Here is a 19,373-nt window from a genome sequence, read left to right on the forward strand (position 1 = left end):
CTAATTTGAATATTGGAATTCAATTTAAGTACTAAAAGTATATATATATATATATTGCAATGATGTTTCAATCAAGATTTAAGCCCTTTGGTTTATAATTTATACGGGTTTATCAAGATACAACAGATATTTGCTTCTTTAATTCTAAAGTACTTCCAACAAAGGCAAATAGTCATTTGAGAAAAAGAAAAAGGAAAAAAAAATCGATTTAAATGGTGTATTTAGATATATATATTTTTTTATATTGCAATGTGTGTAGTTAAAATAGTATTGTAGCAATAATTGCGTTAGTAATTTATAAAAATTAAATTAAATTAATATTTTATGTATAAATTGCACAAAATTAAAGTTCATTGATAGTAAGTTAATTTTGTGTTTTTAATGTATCTATTTTGGGCTAATTTCTGAATAGAATACTATTGAACTTACGATTTCTTGCTTAAATCTTATTATGAAAAAATTATAGTGTCAAAATTCAAAATCAAACAAAATGGATTAAATCGGAACAAGAAGTAAGAAAAGGGGCCAAATTAGAAAAATTGTAAACTTAGTGGCTAATCAAATCGGATTTTTGAAATTGTCAAATTCTATAAATAAGAAAAATTTGAATTTAGTTGACATAATCTTAGATGAATCATATTGATTTTAGTTGGTTGATTCATACTAAATATAGCACTTGAAAAGTGTCTAAATATTTGTATTAGGCTTGGAAAGACATATTGTAATTTACACTTGAATTGAATATATTTTTATCTTTTTTCCTTTCCACTTGTCTGTATAGCTTGGCAAAGCTTACTGCCAATTTTTTTCTTTTTCTTTTTCTTTCTTTTGGTTCAATTGCTTTGTAAATTCTTTCTCCTTTTTACATTTTCTCATTACACTCAAATTCATTTTTAAACTCCAATTGAGTATGATTAAATTCATGCTCAACTAAAACCTCATTTAGCCTTAACCCGATTATCATTCCTATCGAAAATCGTGAGATATAAATCCGTACTAAAACTTTTCAATATGGTATTTATTATCTCACTGGTATATGTGATAGTCACAATCGTCCCTTGAAGTTAATTCAATTTCAATTCAAAAAGCGTGCGTTGGGTTGGAGTTGTTTGACGTACAGTTGGGAAAACAACACGGTCGGTTGCTAAGTTGGAACTCCTGTGAACAAATTGGAGTGTTCAATTAGAAAAAAACTGGTTGAATTTTGTCAAGGGAGATAGTGATCGAATTTAAACGACACACGCATATAAGGCTATTAATTTGAGTTGGGCTTTTCTAGATCGGAAGGCTGTTGGAATTTTAAATTGCAGACGCATGTTACGTGGTTAGATAATCGGTAAGAGTTGGTTTGCAGGTCGTATCAGAACCAACTACACAAGAAAAAGTTGGTGGTTGGGGCGTCCTTGATCGCTATCACCAGTTTATCATTTGGAAAGGAAAATCTACTTTTAAGGATCGATTCGACTTTAGAGTCTATCGAGGCTGAGGCTAAGCGTTAATATATTTGATTCGTTGATTGAATTTAATTTCTTTAATTTTATTTTGCAATCATAATTATGTTAATATTTTATATTTGTTTTATTTATTTATTTATTTATCAACTAAAATCCCCCTTTTATTTTTTCAGCTCTGCAACGCACAGGTCATGGGCACGACAACTGCCTAGACTTAGGAATCCGATTAGATAAACAGGCCTAGTCCTTGTGGGATCGACCCTACTACTCTATACTACTATTTAATTAAGTTAGAGTGTAGGAAATTATTTTTGGTGGTTTTGATGCCCATCAAATTTTGGCACCGTTGTCGAGGATTGGAAACAATTCTAATTTTCATTTATTTTACTTATGACCAGGTCAGATCGTGAACCTTAGAGTTTGAATTGAAAATCGAGAAATTAACTTTGAATACTACGAAGAGAAGTTATTCGACATGGAAAACAGTTGCAAGTGAGAGAGGTCGAATGCGAAACTCTGTCTTACACGGAAGCAATAGACAATACATTAAGTGAACCAGAAGAAATGACGAATCAAACCATTCATCAGCTCACAATGGCACTAGATGAGCAACAACCACTGTGCATAACTTATCTGACGAGAGGAACACCATTTGGATTAAAGTCAAACTTAATTCATTTATTGCTCACTTTCTGAGGTTTGAAAAACAAGAACGCCCACACTCATCTGAAAAAGTTCCATATGGTTTGCTTAAGCATGAAACCACAAAGAGTAATTAAAGATCAAATTAAACTTTGAGCTTTTCCTTTTTCGTTAGTCGACTCTGCTAGAGAATGACTATTTTATTTACCTCAAGGATTTGTTAATACATGGTTTGATATGTCTCGTTTGTTTCTTAATAGGTTCTTTCCAACAACTCGAGTAGCCGAATTAAGAAGAGATATTGTCGAAATTCAACAAAAGGAGATCGAATCATTTTATGACTATAGGGAGTGATACAAGAAATTGTGTGCAAGTTGCCCTCAACATGGCTTATTTAAACAATCACTTCTTCAATATTTCTATGAGGGGTTACTCCCTATAGCAATGAAGATGATTGATACCATTAGTGGAGGGGCACTTGTTAACATGACTCCTCAAAGAGCGAGAGAATTAATTTCAACCATGACTGCAGATTCCCAACAGTTCCGACCAACTACAGAACCCACGAGAAGGGTTCATGAGCTAAGTACTCCATCCTTAGTAAATAAAATTGATGAGCTCACTAATGTAGTTAAAAATTTGATTGCAGGAAAAACGAACTCAGCTCTGTTGTGCAAAATTTGTGCCATGCCTGATCATCTAACAGACTCGTATCCGATTTTACACAAGGACACGTCAACACAAGTAGATGTCGTTAGGAACTTCCCAGGGCTACCTTAAAGGCGTTATGATCCATATTTGAACACTTACAATGCAAGGTGAAGGGATCATTCAAATTTGAGCTATGGATCGGACCCTCAATACAATCAACTGTATTAGCCAAGGCTACCTCTACCTCAACAGTTTCAACCCCCAAAGTCATCCCTTGAAACCATAGTGGAGAGGTTAGTTGTTAGCACTGAAAAGTTCCAACAAAAAATTGAAGCACACCTATAAGAAATAGATTAGCAAATAAGTAAGCTTACGATTATGGTTAGTCATTTGGAGTCCTAAGGAAAGTTGTTGTCTCAAATAGAGCCAAATCCACAACAAAATGTAAGTGCTATGACCTTAAAAAGTGAAACGATTTTTGGGCTAACACCTAGCACAAATCGTGACCACAAAACTAGACGGGGAGAACAAAACCATGTTCCAACAGCTACTACGAAGTCGGCTTCACAAAATTCGTTCATAGTATCACCCCCATTCCCTATAATGCTCGTCCAATGTAAAAAGGAGTGAGAAGAGAAAGAAATCTTAGAGAATTTTTAAAAAGTTGAAATTAACATACCCCTACTCGACGCAATAAAGCAAGTTCCACACTATGCAAAATTCATAAAAGAATTATGCACTGACAAGAAAAAGCTCATGGCTAATGAAATAAGCTATAAGAGAAATCGTCTTTGCGGTTTTACAAAAGGAAATTTCGCCTAAATGTAAGGATCAATGTATGTTTGCTATATCTTGCAAAATAGGTAATGTTGGCATTAAAAAGGCCATGTGTGATTTAGATGCATATATTAATGTTATGCCTTTATCTATTTTTAAATTACTAAACACGAGTCTTGTGAATGAAACATGAGTGATCATCCAATGGGCAGATAGGTCAGTTGTGTATTCAGAATGGGTGTTGGAAAATGTCATTGTTAAAGTTAATGAACTAATTTTTCTTGCAGATTTTTACATCATTGACATAGAGGATGACAACTCAATAAATTCTTTTGATATTCTACTCGGGGGACCATTTTTAAGCACTACGCGAATAAAAATTGATGTTCTGCGTGGAACACTCACCATGAAATTTGACAGTGAAGTGGTCAATTTCAATGTTTATGAGGACATGGGCTACCCCAATACAATGACAAATGTCTCTAGTGTTGATATAATTGAACCATTGACAAACTTTCATTTTGAATATCACAAAGAGGATGAATTACAAATTGTGCCATGCAGGAATTGAAATCTCGTTGCTATAGAGAAACATGAAGAATTATTTATGATAAAAAAACCAATAAGTGAAGCTATAATTTGCATGAAGACTATGAAATTATAGCTCAAACCATTACCGAAACATTTAACGATTTGATAAAGGAAAAGACAAACTTGAATGGAGAAGCTTATAGACACCTCAATCTAATGATGGAGGAATCTGAGAAGTATTTCAAGGTTAATGGGCAAAGGTTGAAACCTTTTTACGAGAACTTCCAAGTGGATGTAGAGGAAGAGTTAATTCTCGAAGAGCCAAACGAATAAAATTAAGGTTGTCGAGCTAACAACATTAAACAAAGGCTCTTTTTGGGAGGCAACCCATAAATATTTATTTCAAATTTTTTTTTTGAATTTAATTTATTTTATGTAGAAAATAAAAAATAATAAGATTATTATTTAAACTATTTTAATGTGTTGCTTTCTAGGAATAATGATGGAGACTTGAATATCAAATATCCTTGCTATATTGCAAAGCCGTCATTTCTACCACCCTCTGCCAAATTAAACATACACAGGGAGTAACACTTGACCCTTCTCTTTCTCATTCTTTTAAAATTGCACTTTGAGGGCAATGTGGGCTAAGTTAGGTGGATTCATAGGACATGCCATGCTATTTCTTCTTTGCATGTGTTAATTCGTATACTAAGATTATTCCTTAATTTTTTTCGAAATGGACTTCTAATTCCTATGCTTAGTTTATTTAAATAATTGGGTAATTCATGAATAACTATTGCTTACTTTGATCAACATGTATTTTGTAAAGTTGAAAATGTTATGGCTAGGTCAACATTTCATAAAAATTGTTGGCTCTTTAAACTTGCCTAACAAAAGTACTCAGCCTCATTTAAGTAAAAAAATATATAAAAAAATCGTTAATGGCTTAGTTAAGAGTGAAGATTTTAGAAATATGACCAAATTGAGTATCTAGGATGAGGTGTTTGGGTTGTCATACCATTTCGTGTAAAAAGATTTGAGTGACGAACTAAAACTTGTAACACACCGCTAATCAAGCTACCTTGAGTAAGGAGAAATAAAATGATTGGAGACGTGTCAAATTGAGTAATCAGAGTGAGGTGTTTGGGTTGTCATCTCGTTTTGCATAAAAAGATTTGACTACGTCTCAAACTTGTGCAATATTTTATTGAGTACAATTGCTCGCAAGTTTGATTAAGCTTAAATTTAGTGAAGTGGTTCAATTTTGCATAATGTTAGAGATTTTATAAAATGCTTATTGGTTAAACCTAGCAATTACTTATTTTTGATTCACCTAATTGTTTGCATTATGCATGACTAAGGAAGAAGATTTGATTTCAATTTTTTTTGAATGATTTCTAGTGTGGGAATACACATCATGCTTGAGGACAAGCATCAGCTAAGTAGGGGGAACTCGATAGCAAGTTAATTTTTTACTTTTAATGTATCTATTTTTGGCTAATTTTTTAATAGAATACTATTGAGCTTATGATTTCTTTCTTAAATCTCATCAGGTATAAAATTGGGGAGCCAAAATTCAAAATCAAACAAAATGGATTAAATTAGAACAAGAAGCAAGAAAAGGGTCCGGATTAGAAAAATCGTTGAGTTAGTGGCTGATCAAATCAGATTTTTGAAATTGTTAAATTCTATAAATAGGAAAAATCTGATTTTAGTTGGCATAATCTTAACGGAATCATATTGATTTTAGTTGGTTGATTCATGCTAAATATAACACTTGAAAAGTGTATAAATATTTATGTTAGTGGCTTGGAAAGACCCACTAGAATTAAATATATATTTTTCCTTTTTTCTTTCCATTTGTCTGTAGCTTGGCAAAGCTTACTGCCAATTTCTTTCTTTTAGATCAATTACTTTGTAAGCCCTTTCTCCTTTTCACCTTTCTCCATTACACTCAAATCCACTCTTAAACCCCAATTGAGTATGCTTAAATTCATGCTCAACTAAAGCCTCATCTAGCCTTAGTTTGGTTATCATTCTTATTGAAAATCATGAGATATGAACCCGCACTAAAACCTTTCAATACGGTATTCATTATCTCTTTGGAATATGGGATAGTCACAATTGTCCCTTAAAGTTAATTCAATTTCAATTCAAAAAAGCGTGTGTTGGGTTGGAGTTGTCTGGTGTACAGTTGGGAAAAAGAGATGGTCAATTTCAGAGTTCGAATTCTCGCGAACAAATTGACGTGTTCAATTGGAAAAAGCTAGTTAGATTTCGTCAATTGAGATAGTGATCAATTTTAAACAACCCACGCGGTTGAGGTTGTAATTCGAGTCGAGTTTTTCTAGATTGTAAGGCTGTCGAGATCTTAAATTGCTGACATGTGTTATGTGGTTAGATAATCGGTAAGGGTTGGTTTGCAGGTCGTACCGGAACCAACTACACAAGAAAAAGTTGGCGGTTGGGGTATCCTTAATCGCAATAACTAGCTTATCGTTTGGAAAGGAAAATTTACTTTCAAGGATCGATTTGATTTTGGAGTGTACTGAGGCTGAGGCTAAGTATTAATATATTTAATTCACCGATTAATTTAATTTCTTTAATTTTTTTTGCAATCATAATTCTATTATTATTTTATATTTGTTTTTATTTATTTATTTTCTTTATCAACTAAAATCCCCCTTTTATTTTTTTAGCTCTGCAACATACAGGTCGTGGGCACAACAACTGTCTAAACTTAGGAATCTGGTTATGTAAACAGGAAAATTAGGAGTCCTAGTCCCTATGGGATTGGCCCTACTACTCTATACTACTATTTAATTAAGGACCCTACTACTCTATACTACTACTTAATTAAGTTAGAGAGTAGGAAATTATATTTGGTGGTTTCGACGCTTATCATTCATATATAACATTTTAGAGAACTAAAGTTATTGAACCAAAGTTTATGAGTATTTTTGAGAATAAGTCTCAACCTACCTTCGAATTTATCATATATATTATGTTGATATAATGCCTTAACCCATTCAACTCCTTGTCGAGGTAAGACCCCATTACAATCTACAAGGCTTTATACCATTCCTTCACATCAAATCAAAATTAACCTAGTACACCTTGTTTTTGTTATCAATGGCACTCAGTTATTCTCAGCAGTTATGATTATAGTTTATTGAATTAGCTTTACCCGTAACTTTGAAGACAAATGTCAAAAAGCATTATGTTTCTCCCCAATTGTATTTGAGTGCTTCAAAATGCATATTAATAACTATAACATCAACTAAAGTGAATCATTAAGGTATTTTAATGTATGTAAAGGCTACCTATATGAGTACTTTTACAAGTTTAAAACATATGATGGACTAGTTGATTGCTTGGTAAAGTATTATTTACCTTGTTGGACTGAAGTGGCTTACTGAGTAGACAGGGTTGTTACCATTATCTTTTAACTCTTACATTTTTGTAACAGCCCGTTTTCAGTGAAATCGGAACAGTGGTTTCGAGAACTCAAATATGAAGTTAGAAAATTTATTTTATTATTATTTTATGGTTTACAACATGATAATATTATCATATAAAAATTTCATTAAGAAATTTTACCGTATACATGCTTAATTTGATAAAAAAGACTAAATGGCCTAAAGTGAAAAAGTTGAGTTCTAATAGCTAAAGGTATTAAATAGCTATAGAACATTAAAGTGGAAGTCCTTATACGGTAATTAAACCATTAATGAGTTAGTGGAAGATGTTGGCTTGGCAATTGTGTAATTTTAAAGTATTATAAAGGTTAATTTTAGAAATTAGTAATTAAATGAATAAATAAACAAAATATTAAATCTTTCAACTTTATTTTCTTTTCTTTAACCGAATACTCAAACAAAAAGAAGCCATGGATGAAGCATCATCTGGCCACCTTTGTTTCTTTAGTTAGGTATGAATTTTTAATCTGTTTTTAATGATTTCTATGTTTCTAGGATCGTTGTAGCTTAATCTAGTTAGCCTGGGGACTAATTTGTGAAACTGTTAAACTGTTAGGGTTTTACAATTGATGAGTATTATGAGTTTTGCAGTTTGACAATAGAAAATGAATGGTTATTGTTCGATAAACAACTTTTGTAAATGAATTTTTAGTGAAATTGTCAAATAGGGACTAAATTGAAAAATAAGAAATATTACATGGTGAAATTGTGAAATAATTGAAGTATAGTGCATGCTAAGGACCTATTTGATATTCGGCCATACTGGGTTGTTGTAAAATTATATAAATTTCCATTTTTATGACCTAGGAACTAAATTGCAAAAAAACTAAAAGTATAGGGGTAAAATGGTAATTTTTCTAAAATATGTTTTGGACTAAATTGGTTGAAATATATATAATTAAGTTGAATTTATCCGTATAGATCTAGTCAGACCTCGTACAGAGTTAGATCAAGGCAAAGAGAAAATATTAGATTAATTGCCTCTATATCTACGTATACTCGTCGAGGTAAGTTCGTGTAATTAAATTGAGTATTTATATGTTTTAATTCAATTATATGTATGTGATTTGTATAATTTCCATGTATAAATACCAATCGCATATTCGACAACATACAATGATTACCGAGCCCCGTTTGAACCTTAGGAATTTGTAGGATACAAATGTCATGTCATTAGGGTTACTGATTTGGTTGTAGTCTTGCATGTATTGTGAACACACTACAGCTCATATGAGCTTACCGATTTCAGCTTGTGAGAGCATACCGATTCATAGCTCGTATGAGCATACATGTACAGGAATTGATGGATTACAGATTTAACACACTATGTGTGAGCTATCCTTCATATCAAATGATATTCTAAATGGTTCAACGGGCAATGTTCTGTTACAAGATGTTATGAGTTTGATACGAACTATTACAAGTATATACATGAAATACATGGAAAGGTTATTACATGATATATAGTTAAATGAAATGGATGATACATGTATATGGAAATTTGATTATTTTTTGAGCTCATCCATGATTTGGTTTATATGTGATTTTACATGGCTAACATGTTGGTGAATATGTGTTTAGGCACTTGGCGAAGTTGTGTTGGGATATGTATTGTTTACAACCTAATATGTGCTTAAATGGTAAGTTAAATTTTATGTTATACCAACTTACTAAGCTTAAATGCTTACTCTGTGTATCTTTCGTGTTTTATAGTGAATCGAAATCTCGTTCGGGTTTGAAGCTTGACGGAGCTATATCACACTATCCATCAGCTCTTTTGGTACTTTTGGTTGGTTTAATTTTGGTTATAATTGCATTTATAGGTTATTTTGGCTAATGTTGACCTATATGCTTTGTTGATTTTTTGGCCATTTATTTGGCTTGTGTTTTGGCATTTTGATGATAGAATAAGTATAGTATGTAGTATGTAAATATTTTCCCTCTAATGGTTGATGAATAACTTAGTATGGTTGAATTATGGAAGATGAAAATTGTGGCATGATTATACATATTGAATATGTTTTTTGTGATAGGATGTAATTGTGGTAAATTGATGCTTTGGTGCAAATGATTTATATGGTCATTTGATTCTAGTTTTAGATTGGAGTTTTGGTACCAAATGGTATGTTTTGTTAAGTGATCTACATAGTAAGTTTTGGTGCAAATATGCATATATTTAAGTTGAACAATTGGTTATATTGAACACATGATTAGTCATGTTTATAAATTATTATTTGATGTGCCTAAGGGCATATTGGTTGTATGTGATCATACCATTTGAATAAGGCTTGATTATGCTTGTTTTGGATGCCTTATTACAGCTTGTGTATATGTACATTGTTGGGTGTAGGTACATGTCAAATTGGGTAAGAAATATGGCTTGTAAAATGGTCTATTTTCATCCACACGGGTAGAGACACGGGCGTGTGTCTCAGCCGTGTGCAACATATGGCTAGGTGACACGGCCATGTGTCCCTTTAATTTTCAAAGGGTTGTAAGTTAGGTTGTTACATGGCCTAGCACACAACTTGGCACACAAGCGCGTGAGGTTACTTAGAAGGGTACACGGCCTAGAGCACACGGGCATGTGGCTTGACAGTGTGGCCCAAGTCAGTGAGTTACACGGGCATGGAACGACGACAATGTGCAAGTGTACACAATCACAACAAGTAATAAAGTGACAAGTAAATGTCGAGTTATCATACCCACAGGGACTGTGAAAATAATTATTTATGAATGCAATTTAAAACACTTTGGTAAAAAAATATTTTGTTTTGAAAAGGGTGATTAAAAAAAATAAGATTTTAAACTAAATAAAAATAAAAGTTCTAATGCACGATTTCAAAATATGATTTAATCAAGATGACATAATTGTGTTGGATTAATTACATTTCTTTAACTTAGAACTATTAAACTCATGTTTATGTTGTTACAAATAAATTCACGGCAAATAAACTTATGAACATACTCACCTACACAAATCCATTCATCTCTTAACATATCCCTCTGTTAATTCAATCGATTAAACAGATTCTAATAAGCAAACATGTTATTGCACATACATTCTCATTAAATTGAACTAATCTCTTGCATATTCCTATGTCAATTCAAACGATTAATTAAATCTAATAAGCACATAAAAGACTATGTGAGTTAACAAGGTATCCTTACCTTGAAACAGTTTAATCACAATAATCTTGCAAGTTATGCAAGGCAAATGTATCGTCAGATACAATGCTAATTTAACCTTCAGCTACCTTAGAAGAATAAACATGCACTAATTAAGTATTGTGTCAATTAATTACAATTTCAATCCATTTAAATAATTAATTCATTAGTTCCCTCACAATTATAATGCAAGAATAACTTAGGCGTGATTTTACTTAATCAAGCATTTTACCGAGGCCTATAACAGCATAAACACAATTTTAATAATTTAAGAGGACGAAAGGCAATCAACCCAACACGAATTAAATTCAAGCTAAGCTGATTGAATTAACCATTCCAACAACATAAATATTCATAGATGTGTTCATCACAAAAAAAAACAAAATTTAAAGAGATAGGGAACAAGAATCAAATCCGGTGTTTTTCTGTGGCTTGATTAGGTTGCTCTGTTCTTCCTTCTTTGTTGTCCTTGCTGATCAAGGCTGCTATGAACACTCAATCGCTGCTCCAAAATGGCTGAAGAAGATCCCTTTCTCAAGACGAGAAATCGGCAAAAGAGCAAGGAACTTTGAATGGGAAAATGAGAGAAAGTGGAGAGAAGAGAGAAAAGATGTGAATGAATGAGATGTGATTCAAATGATAAGCTTAAGGGGGTTTTTATAGCTGAAGAGGGCTGTTAAAAATAGCTAAAATTAGCAGCCAAAGAGCCCTCCCTTGGCCGGCCACACATGTGGTAAGTCTGATGATATCAAACTTGTTAAATTAAGCTTGGGGCAAATCTAGAAAGCCACCATTTGTGGAGGGGTTTGAATGCTATTTGAACAAGTCTTCAGGGCTCTTTGCAAGCTAAATAATCAGCCAATAAGCTGATTTGGGTCAGCACATGGGGCGGTTTTGGGCTGTCCATTACTTGGTCGGTTCGGTTCACTCGGTTCGGCTCAACTAGACCACTTTTCATAATTTATTAATAATAATTTATTAACCCAAATTAAATTGGATATAAATTAAAATTATTATATTATGAATTAATAAAAATAATTTTGGATCGTCTTAGGCTGAAAATTAATTCACCTTGATACTTCAAATTGCTTCTCAGTTTATTACTTCTAGCAATATCTGCCAAGCCATTTTTCTCCTTTTGTGCAAATTTGTTAAAAATAACCAAAATTCATCAAAATTAATTATAAAATTAATTAAAATTCAACATGTTCATATTTTAAGTACATTTTAATTATTTTATAAAAATTAATTATTTTCCGACAGGAATTTTATCGAAACTACATGAATTTAAGTTAAAAAGGGCATGAAAAAGTGTGTAAATTTTCGTATTTACAGGGCATAGACATGGATTGGGACACAGACGTATGTCCCTATTTCGAATGCCTACACGGCCTGGCCATACGATCGTGTGGCACTTACAGCTTTGAAATTTTTCAATGCTTTCCAAAAAATTCTTTTAGCTTTCGATTTAGTCTCGACTTGTTTCTAATGCAAATTTAGGGCCTCAAGGGCTCGTATAAGGGAAAATATATATGATTTTGATTGGTTCTGATGTGATTGTTAATATGTTATGAAATGTTGGAAATTTTTGTTTGTTTAATTTGTAATTACCGATAATGCTCCGTAACCTTGTTCCGGCGATGGATTCGGGTTAGGGGTGTTATAGTTTTTTTGGTCTTGATTAGGTGTGTTACTTTTTTTATTGGTGTTGCTTCACTTTATTCGTAGAAACATACCTTTCAGTAAATTCCTCCTGGCTTTAAGTTAGGACACCATTCAGATGGTACTAGTTATTAAGAGTATATGATTAAAACTCGAGTGTGAGTGTAACGCCCCAATATTTCTATTTATATTTCTGTAACTGTTTAACACAACTATATATTTTCTTTAGTGGTTAAGTGTCCTGGGCGTGTTTAAGAGGTCTTGGGTTCAAGGCTTACCCTTAGCAAATTTTGTTATTTTGGGAATAAAGCTCTATCTCTGTTCAGTGGGCTTATATTTAATTGTCTGTAATTCCATATCAGAATGAGCTTGCTGGTTAAAGGGGTAAAGGAGTTAGAGTATTGGAGGTTCTGTGTTCGAGTCCCTGCATTAGCGATTATTTTTAGTCAGCTTCAGGATGGAATTTCGGTTGCATCAGAATTCTGAGTAATGGGTAGTTAGGATGTAGTGGGATATCATCAAATATTTAATTTTATTTTTATTTTTTTTCCAAATATTTTTTCCTCTTTCCCAAAAATCTTTTGACGTTGGTTTTTTCTGTTTTTCTCTGCTGGTTCTTTTCTTTCTTTTCCCCATTTGATTTTGATTCCTTTCTGCTCTACGTTCGTACCCTTGTTCTCTCATTCCTGCTTTTGTCGTACGTTATGTGAGTCGAGAGGATTGTGATTCTACTCCTGTGAGATAATGATTAATCTTTTAGAGTGTTGGAGGAGCGGTTCTGGTAGGCTCAGGACAGTTTTCACATCAAATCAATACCAGGTGTATACCCGAAACGTAGAAAAATGAGATTCAGTGAAAGCTGAAATTGTAATTTGTTGACACTATACGGCCGTGTGGTAGGTCGTGCGGTAGGCCGTGTGTGACAACACGGCCGTGTGATCAACGGAGGCCAGGTCGTGCGCAAGACACTGCCGTGTGATAGCTGGAGTGTGGCCGTATGAGCCATATGGGCTAGGCAAAATTAGGTGTAAGGGCTCACACGGGCACGCCATACCAGTGTGTGGTATCTGGGCCAGGCTATGTAATCCGCACAAGCAAGGCCAATTTGGGCTTGTGAGCCCATTTATCTTAATTTTTCCCTAGGGTTACATGGGTCGTCCTAAACGACTGTGGGCTTACTGCAAGGTCAGTAAGGGCTAAAAAACCCTAAACTGTATGATCAATTGACTAATATCCTAGACTGAGTATGATAGTATTGTGTATGTATGATTATTGATCTGTATGACTATCTGTGATCTGATTATTAGCATGTTGAGCATGTTGACTTGCATAACTGTCTCTGTATTTGTTACTGTTATTGGGGTGGGATGATGTGTATTACAGGAAGTGCTCTGAAAAGCAATTTAAGTCTATTATCTGGCAGTATGGCTACATTATTTCTGTTATGTGCCGCATCGGTACAACATGGTGTGTAGGACTGGGTGGGTGTTCTTAACCCTACATGGTGTGTAGGGATGGTTGGAGATGGTGTGTAGAGGATGCTGTACCATAACTGATTCTGATTCTGGTCTACACTTCTGTATCTGTATCTATAATGGGCTTAGGCCTGAATCTGTATCTATCTGATTCTGATTCTCTGGTTGTGTGCATGCTTAATTCTATAGGGTTACACACTAAGTTTACTAAACTCACTCTTTTCTGTTTATTCTGTACAGGTAATCCATAGTCTTAGGCGGATCGATGCGACAGAGACTGAAGGGTAGCCTCTTTATCGTAAACTGCTAAAACTTAGTATTTTGGTTAAATTAAATTCTGGACTGTTTTGAGAGTTGTAAAATTTGGGGACTTTCTGAACTATTGGTTTTTAACTTAATTTTGGATTTGGACGCTCATTATTTTGCATGCTTGATAAATTGCTTACGGAAAATGATTTTACACATAAACAGGCTATTCCTAAGATTACAAATCGGATTTCAAGAATTATTGGTTTGATAAGCTTTCACTGTACTAAGTTTTGATAAGAGAACTAACTAAACAGTGTTTTCGATTAAACTTGGGAATTATATAATGGAAATGCTTTGACGTGACAACCTCGTTTTAAAACCTATTTCATGTGACATCACCAGATTCGGCCATAATGTCTAGGACGGGTTTGGAGTGTTACAGTGAGTATTGGATATGTGTATATATCTAACATTTGTAGGTTCAAATATTTTTAAATTTTCAATGCATTTGGGGATCATATATCATACCCATGTCTAGGTATGCGTAAGGCACTGTTGTCAAACACAGCTCAAGATTATGAGCAAAATTAGGTTATAGATACCACTCATTTGATAAACAGATAAGTTTTCCTTCTTTTCTCGATGTGTATATATCTAACATTTGTAGGTTCAAATATTTTTAAATTTTCAATGCATTTGGGGATCATATATCATACCCATGTCTAGGTATGCGTAAGGCACTGTTGTCAAACACAGCTCAAGATTATGAGCAAAATTAGGTTATAGATACCACTCATTTGATAAACAGATAAGTTTTCCTTCTTTTCTCTAAAATGGTCCATAATTTGTTCTTTGACACAATGATCATGGTGCTAAAAGTACTTGTATGGTAAATTTCTTGTCAATGTACTAAGGTAGCTTTTCTTGCTTTAGGATTTTTCTTTTAGAAGTTTCCCTAATAGAGGATCTAATCCAAGGATTTAAATAGTGGTCGTGTAACAGAATAGCAGCCGCTATATAACAGTAATGGCGTCGTTCAAAATTGTTATTGCTTAAAATAGCGATGTGAAGTGGAATCACACCAATAGCGGTGGATCACGGTAGCAATTTAACGAGTAACGGCCAATTGCGGCAATAATGGGCCGCTATTCCTGTTATTGTCTTGTTACCGTAAAATTAAAAAAACAATCCAACTCCTTTAAAAAAAAATCAATAGAAATATAATAAGACAGAGAGAATATATTCTTCACCTGCAAAATTAGATAATTTTCAATGAAAAAAGAAAGAGCAGTTCAAAATCAACAGAAAAAAGCAATCCAAAAGCAATACAAAAATATGAATCGGTTATCGACTTATTGGTACAAGAAATTTGTTCAAAAAACAGAAAAAGCAGTCCAAACTCTAAACTTTCACTTTCAGATTTCACTGTCCAAACTCCAAACCAAACAAAATCACAACACAATCACAAAAATATCTAAACAAAAACTTACTTGCACTTTCAGAAATTCATAATTTTCAAGTAAGTACCTAGATTTTTTTGTCTTGATTCTTACTTCTTTTTGTTTTAACATGCAAGGATTGATGAGAAATTTTTGACAAAATCTTTGCAAATTATCATTATATTTTTGGGTATTTTGGTAGGAATCAATGGTAGCCTAGTCAAAGTTTATAGAAATTGGAAAAAAAATAAAGAAAGAAGGGATGTATTTCGCAAAGAAAAACAAAGAAAACCTAAATCCTAATTTTTTTTCCTCTTTTGTTTTTGGCTCTTTACCTCACGATAGAAGAAGAGGAAAGGGGTTGGGCCCTGGGGGATTTGGGGAACTTTTTGTTTTAATTTTTAATTTTTAATTTTTGGGTTTTGGCTGATCGGGTAATAATGGGTTATGGTGGGTTGTTATTGTTTTCTTTTTTAAAAAAATTATGAATTATGCAATAAATTTAATATTTTAATGTTAGTGATGTTTACTTTTTTTTGTATTATATTGTTGATAATATAAGGAATGAATTGCTTATATTTCTAAATATAATTTTATATTTCTTGTATATAAATAAAAATAAAGCATGCCACCACGTGAAGAGTTCCTGGCTAAAGGATCAGAGGCTACACCAAGTAATGATATAGGTTGGCACTTTGGAACTCCAGTGCCAAATACAAAAGGAAATTTCATATGTAAAGTTTGTGGTAAATTTGTGAAAGGAGGAATAACACGATTCAAAGACCACATTGCTCATAAAACTGACAATGTTGCACCATGCCCTAATGTTACTGGTATGTGATACTTTATTATTATTTTTAAATTTTATTGTAAATTTATCAATAAATATTATACATAATTTATAATAATATAAGGTGTGAATTATTTTAATTTTATTAACAGGTGTCATTAGAGGAAGTAAAATGAATATATCGAAAGAAAGCAACATAAAGAAAATGGACAAAAAGAGGATAACAGATGAATTCTTATCCCAATTAAGAGGAGAGGAGGATAAACACGAGGAATTCATTGATAATGTAACACCCCAAACCCGACCCAGACGTTATGGCCGAATCCGACATGCCACATCGAAGCGTTCAAAACATTTTATATTGTTGATCCAGAAAAACCTACTTAGTGTTTTAAAAGATAATTTCATTATAGGTTAAAGTGATAATTTCATTATAGGTTAAAGTGAATGGAAGCTAGGCACCAGGTAGGTATCCATAACAGAGGAGGTGAGCCATGAAGGCTGCTTAAGTACCAAGCTCTCCGATTGGATCCAATCCTAGACATGTCCACATCCATTGCCACACTTGGTTATAACAAGTTGAAATTTCTTTTGGTGGTTATCTTTGGTAAATCGAGTATTCGTGACGTCGTGTTATTTTAAAAAAAACAAGTATCATTTTGAAATCACGCCCTAAGTCTAGCCCATTTGAATTATTATCCATCAATTTAAAGTTGTTTAAAATAATATAATCCCAGAAAATCAAAGAAGAAAATAAAGTTAAAATGGCCTTATTAAAACCCAAAAGTATTCACCATGGCCACTCTGAATCCCCTCCGGCTCCAAGTCACCCACATCAAGGCTCACCTGCAAGGTTAAAGAAGGGGTGAGTTTGGGGAAACTCAGTGTGTAAGGAAAACCCATTCAAAGCCCAAGTCAGCTCAAGCCCATTGGGCCTAAGCCCATTCAGGTAACAGTGATACTGGGCCAGAGCCCTTTTCAGATTACAATAAACTGGGCCTTAGCCCCTTATTCAGATAACAGTATGGCCCATAGGCCCATTTCAAAATACATGCAACATCAATAAACATATGCAAGCCCATTTGGGGTGACTACTCAACCCACCAACCACTACACTCCACCCGTACCAGCCATACACTCCATGTGGGGAATAGCTCAACCCACCCAGCCCAACACTCCACAGTTGCAGCCTTGCTGCTCAGTTAACAGTAAATTGAGGCAAAGCCTCCAGTACGTGGACAAGCCACTTTCAGTACTTCCTCCGTCAATATCCCAATCCCATGCATCAGATAATAACAACATGGCATGCAATAAATAACAACTGTCAAACATGCATTTAGGTCAATTTAACTCTAGGGGTATTTTAGTAATTTATATCCTAGGGGTAAAACTGTAAATTTTCCACTTTTAAAGGTATTTCAGTAATTTATCTATTTTAGGGTTTTTCATGCATATTCCTACCTTTCACGTACTAACAGAATCACTAATGAGGGTTCTTACTGAATTAGGCCCGTTGGCCTATCATTCCAATTTTGGCCCATTAAGCCCAAAAATATCGAGGGTACAGAAATTATGCACTTTGTAGTCCAAATTTTGCAGCTTACCAAAAACATTAATCGATTTACCTCACGAGCATTCGCACACTCGCAAATCTACAAAATACCAGTTTTTGGCATTTCGACTTTTCGACTTTTGCCGATCCAGACTAAGAAAGAGGGTGTTAGTTACACACCTGTTTGCGACGATATGCTGATGAGATCCACACACGAACTGCCTACAATTGGATTACTAACACATTAATCTAACTATTCAAATACGAACTACGTATTAACCCCTTACAATATTCGGCCAACCACACCTACAGATCATAGTAAGCTTATAAGAAATCAATAAGCAACTCATTAACAAATTTTTGTCAATGCTTACATAATCATAATCTCACTGCAAGCTGTTTTCCTGAACAATAGTCACTAAATCATTTATAACTGGAGCTACGAAACTCTAAATCAAGTGCCGTTAATTTTACCTGAAAATAGACTCATATATCTTCTATCCATAAAATTTTCAGAATTTTTGGTTTAGCCAATCAATACCAGATTTTTCTTGAAGTTTCCCATGTTTCACTGTTTGACTGATCTGACCACTCTTCATTACGAATCAAATTTCTCATTGTACAGAATTCAAAATATGTTCTCATTTATTTCATTTGAAAATAGACTCATTAAGCTTTAATTACATAATTTATTCAGCTTCTAATTCATCTCCCACAATTTATGGTGATTTTCCAAAGTCACGTTACTGCTTCTGTCCCAAGCAGATTTATTACCAAATCACTCTTTCACACATACCTTGCATGCATGTTATTTAAACATGTATATCACCAATCAATCATTACATATCTATGATTTTACTTAAGTATAATCTCCATTTCATCATTTTAAAGCACAACATGTTAGCCGATTTTTCCCTTTAGCATCTAAGGCACATGCATGCTCATTTGTTTGGCTCAACTTCACCTATCTTCCATTTTTCATCAAAAGAACATGAAACAACAACCATTTCCTTCATTTTAATTCATGACTAAATGCTCACAACACAACTAAAAACCAAAATATGCTTCAAGAGTTAAGGTAGAATCAAGAAGAACTCATGAACATCAAGATAGAAGCAAACTACCATGAACTTACCTTCAATTTTCTTCCCCAAGTGACCGAACATTCAAGAGCTTTCTCCTCTCCTTTCTCTTCTCTAACTTTCGGCTATGATGAACAAAGATGGACAAAACTTTGTTCTTTTCACCCCTTTTTCTTTTAATAAAATTTCATATTTCATCCATTTAATTCTTTAATACAAAAGACATGAAATGTCCATCATGGAACATTTACCTAAACCATTATCATGGAGCATTTACCTAACCCATTATCATGGAATATTTACCTAATCCATTATTATGGAACATTTACCTAACCCATTATCAATTTGTACCATGAATTATGGATATCAAGTGCTCATATTGTCTACAACAACATGATGGCTAGCCACTTCATGTAAAA

This window comes from Gossypium hirsutum, chromosome A10, assembly GCF_007990345.1.
Source record: "Gossypium hirsutum isolate 1008001.06 chromosome A10, Gossypium_hirsutum_v2.1, whole genome shotgun sequence".
In the NCBI taxonomy this organism is placed as follows: domain Eukaryota; kingdom Viridiplantae; phylum Streptophyta; class Magnoliopsida; order Malvales; family Malvaceae; genus Gossypium; species Gossypium hirsutum.